General features: G+C 45.5%; 1 pseudogene; it reads left to right on the top strand.

Annotated features, from left to right (window-relative positions):
* The first annotated feature begins 2,521 nt into the window (after positions 1 to 2,521).
* LOC114635994 lies at positions 2,522 to 4,870 on the top strand (annotated as a pseudogene).
* The last annotated feature ends 118 nt before the right edge of the window (positions 4,871 to 4,988 follow it).

The raw sequence follows: 4,988 nt of genomic DNA, 5'->3' as shown, positions 1-4,988 counted from the left end.
AATAACGTAGATATATTCATGTATATCACATATATAATCATGTATTTAATGCTGCGTGTACATAATAATGTAGATTGGAATATTCAAGATAGAACTAGTCAGGTTGAAATTGGAATTTTCAATAGAGGACAAATTAATAAAAAATTGGAAATTTCAATATAGGATTCATAAACATTAAATTGGAATATTCAACATAGTACTAGTTAATATTTAATTGGAAATTTCAATATAGGACTTGTCAACAAACTGAAATATTCAATATAGGACTAGTTAATATTAAATTGGAGTATCCAATTAAGTCTAGTTAATATGAAATTAGAAATATCAAGATAGGACTAATCAACATTATATCGTAATATTCAATATAGGACTAGTTAGTATTAATTTGGAGTATTCAATACAGGACTACTTAATATTAAATTGGAAACTTCAATATAAGACTAATTAATATTAAATTGAAATATTCAATAGAGGACTAGTTAAACTTTAATTAGAAATTTTAGTACAGGACTAGTCAACATGAAATTGGAATACTAAATATAGGACTATTTAAATTGGAAATTTCAATATAGGACTAGATAAAAATAATTGGAAATGTCAATATACGACTAGTTACTGTTAAATTAGATCTTTAAATACAGGACTAATTGAAAATAATTGGAAATTTCAATGTAAGACTAGTTAACATCAAATTGGAAATTTCAATCTAAAACTAGAGTTAGAGAAGAAGTATCAACTCTTAATCAGCTACAAAAATTAAAGACAGACAGGGAAGAGATCTTGAGACGACCAGGAATAATCACCCAGGTCCAGGCGTTCCTCAACCCAGAGTCAGAAGAAGGCCCCGTCCCCTGGTTTCAGTTCAGTCACAGATCAGCGAAAAGAGAGAGAGGCTGAGGCTTTCCCTGTATCAGAGACCGGAGACATTCGAGTGGTTGCGGGGAGACATCACATGGGTTTTTAGTTTTCAAACCATTAAGAAAATATAAAATAATTATTAAAATATTACGTGAATAATGTATAATTATTAAATCATTTTGAAGAATTAAAAAACATTTTCAAATCATTTATAAAATAAAGTAAATATTAAAATATTTAATGAATAATTATTAAAATCATTTTAGAGAATTAAAAAAATATCAAATCATTTAAAAAAATAAAGTAGCTGGGCAGTGGTGGCGCAAGCCTTTAATCCCAGTACTTGGGAGGCAGAGGCAAGTGGATTTCTGAGTTCGAGGCCAGCCTGGTCTACAGAGTGAGTTCCAGGACACCCAGGGCTATACAGAGAAACCCTGCCTCAAAAACCAAAAAAAAAAAAAAAAAGAAAAGAAAAGAAAAAAAAGAGAGAGAAAGGATAAAAGAGGAGTAGGGGGTTTCTGTGAAAGCTATCTAAGAAAAAAAGTGCAAAGAAAACTTCTATTTTATTTGAGAAAGGGAAAAAGATTCTATTTTATATACTATCCTAAGTGGGAAAAGGTAAAGAGTTCTGCTTTATCTCTCCATTATAATTGCCCTCTTATCCTTTTGTCCTCAGTATTCACATATTTTTTAAAATATATGATCGCACGTTACAAAGTTCATTACAAGTTTATACCAAAAATTAAATTAAAATAAAGGTTTATAATGAAAATTGTTTATATACATACTTGTTGGAAGTGATTGTGTGGCTAAACATGCATTACCTGTGTGGCTCCACAGGTTCACTGAGGGCTTAGAACTATAACTGAGTTATCAGTAAAGGTTTGTGTAGATGAGCCCAGACAGTATTTTGTTTTCTGTCCTAACACCTATGGTAAATTGTTGGTTCCCTTTTTATTGATCTTTAGCAAATTGTTTTATAACCTCCTAGAGTATACTTTAAAGTGTCAAAAGGTCTAGTTATTATCTAAGAACAATTAACTGATGATACTTGAGAGACTGAGAGAATTCTTATTACAGTTTGACTATCAGAAAAAGACTTAGTGCCGCAGCCTCGCAGCGCTCGCACCCTGTCCGAGTAGCTGATTGATGGACCTGCCCGGCCGGCTGCGACGCTGCCCAGACACCCCGCTGTCGCGCCGGTGCTCCCAGGGCCCCGCACCCCAGCCACCAGCCAGCCCCACGAGCCCCGCGGCCCCGGCCAGAGGAGACAGATCCTCTAGCCGCTCGATGGGGAGTCAAAGAAGACCGCCTGTGTGTGTCAGATTCCCACCTCTCTGTAGCAAGAGAAGTAACTACAGCGCCTTCACAGTCATGATGATGAAACTGCTATTAACTGAGTGGCCCTTGTGGATTTTTAACTCTAACTCACAGTGAGCCAGCAAGCCATATGTTTACAATTCAACCAAAAACCCTTCGTGTTGCTGCACTTCTCGTGTGAGAAGTTGAGACGCCTGTTGGTACAGAGTGGAGTACAAGAGTTACTTGCCGTGGAATGCACCTGCAGCAGAGCGAGAAGACGTCTCAATTTATCATTGGAGAGAGATGATAGTATTATTTACATAGGTAGAATAAATATATATACATATATATTTTGGTGGTAATGAAAATGGCTCTGCAGAATGCCGACTCAGAATCTATGCAAGTACAAGAGCTGCCTGTGCCCCTGCCAGAGCCTCAGAATCCCAGAGACCCAGAGGCGGAGACCCAAGAGGAGACCACAAGCGAGGGGTCCATAGACAGAATCCCTACACGCCTTTGGGTCATGCATGGAGCAGTGATGTTTGGCAGGGAATTTTGTTACGCCATGGAGACAGCACTGGTTACACCTATACTGTTACAGATAGGCCTCCCTGAGAAGTACTACAGCCTCATCTGGTACCTGAGCCCTGTTCTCAGCCTCATCTTCACACCACTCATTGGCTCTGCAAGTGACCGCTGTACCCTGAGCTGGGGCGGCCCTTCATCCTAGCGCTGTGTGGGGGGGTCCTCATTGGTGTTGCACTTTTCCTCAACGGCTCCGCTATAGGTCTGGTGCTTGGAGATGTTCCCAGCCGGCAGCCCATTGGCATTGTCCTCACGGTGCTGGGAGTGGTGGTTTTGGATTTCAGTGCCGATGCAACTGAGCGGCCTATTCGTGCCTACCTGCTGGATGTGGTAGACAGTAAGGAGCAAGACATGGCCCTCAACATACACGCCTTCTCTGCTGGCCTTGGTGGGGCCATTGGCTACGTGCTGGGTGGGCTGGACTGGACGCGGACCTTCCTAGGTGACTGGTTCCAGACACAGAACCAGGTGCTGTTCTTCTTCGCTGCCATCATCTTCTCAGTGTCGGTGGCTCTGAATCTCTTCAGCATTGAGGAGGAGCACTACAGCCCACAGCAGGACCGTGGGCCTGAGGATGCCACCCTGCCCAGCACCAGTGTCCAGCCTGGCGCCCTAGTCCCTGCTACCCACCTCAGTTCCCTTGGTGGGGGCATGCAGGATGGCAGCCTCCCATTCCCAGATGAGGTGCAGTCAGAACACGAGCTGTCCTTGGACTACCTGGATGTGGACATCGTGCTCAGCAAGAGCGACTCGGTGCTGCACATTGCTGACGCCACACTGGTCATGGAGCCTCAGCTGCTCTGCCTGTATGACATCGAGCCCTCCATCTTCCAAGATGCTTCCTACCCCAGCACCCACCAGAGCACCAGCCAAGAGCTCCTGAGGGCCAAGCTGCCCCACCTGTCCACGTTCCTCAGGGAGTCCACCAAGGAGGACGACACCTTGCTTGATAATCACTTGAATGAAGCTAAAGTCCCAAATGGGAGAGGCTCTCCACCAATGAACTCCCTCAGCCGCTCTAACGTAGACTTGAAGCCCTCAGTCACATCTGGCTCCATGAGGTGGTATAGGCACACGTTTCACAGGCAGGCTTCCAGCACCTTCTCCTACTATGGCAAGATTGGGTCCCACTGTTACCGCTACCGCCGGGCCAACACAGTGGTCCTGATCAAGCCATCCTGAAGCATGAGCGACCTGTATGACCTGCAGCAGCGGCAGCGCTCCTGGCACCGCAACCAGAGTGGGGCTACTGCCTCCAGCGGGGACATGAAGAGTGAGGAGGGTGAGACAGAGACCACTGTGTGGCTGCTCTGGCTGTCCATGCTGAAGATGCCCAAGGAGCTGATGTGGCTCTGCCTCTGTCACCTCCTCACTTGTTTCTCTGTCATCGCAGAGGCTGTCTTCTATACTGACTTTATGGGCCAGGTTATCTTCAAAGGGAACCCCCAGGCCCCCTCCAACTCCACCAAGTGGCATGCCTACAACGGTGGCGTGAAGATGGGCTGCTGGGACCTGGTCATCTACTGCTACTGGTGCTATCTGCTCAGCCCTGCTACAGAAGTACCTGGACAACTATGACCTGAGCATCAGGATCATCTACATGTTGGGGACCCTGGACTTCTCCATGGGCACCGCTGTTATGGCCATGTTTCCCAATGTCTACGTGGCGATGGTCACCATCAGCACCATGGGTGTCATCTCCATGAGCATCTCGTACTGCACCTACACCCTCCTAGGGCATTACCATGACATCAAGGAGTATGTCCACCACAGTCCGGGGAATTCCAAGTGTAGATTTGGCATCGACTGCGCCATCCTCTCCTGTCAGGTCTACATCTCCCAGATCCTGGTTGCATCTGCCCTTGGGGGTGTGGTTGATGCTGTGAATACTATCATTGTCATCCCCATAGTGGCCTCTGTGGCCTCTTTCCTGGGCTTCCTGACAGCCACATTCCTGGTCATCTACCTTGAGGTGTCAGAAGAAGCCAAGGAAGAACAGAAAGGGCTATCCTCAGGGCCCACTGGCAAAGGCAAGGGTGGAGAAGACAGTGAAAAGGCCACTGTACTGAAGCTGTCTTGGAAGGGGGGCCTGCGGGTTTTGGTGGAAACAGAGTCCATGGTGTGAGCCCCAGCTGGTACATTCCACACTGGAGGGCAGGGTGCACTGGGGTTTATGCTTGCCGACAGCATGCGAGCTGGAGTACAGAGCACAGTCCAGGTTCAGTAGGTGTTAGGTGTAGGGT

The sequence above is a fragment of the Grammomys surdaster genome, unplaced genomic scaffold, assembly GCF_004785775.1.
Source record: "Grammomys surdaster isolate TR1022 unplaced genomic scaffold, NIH_TR_1.0 120853, whole genome shotgun sequence".
In the NCBI taxonomy this organism is placed as follows: domain Eukaryota; kingdom Metazoa; phylum Chordata; class Mammalia; order Rodentia; family Muridae; genus Grammomys; species Grammomys surdaster.
Note: the sequence above shows the minus strand (reverse complement) of the source record. Positions and strands in the feature narration are given on the sequence as shown.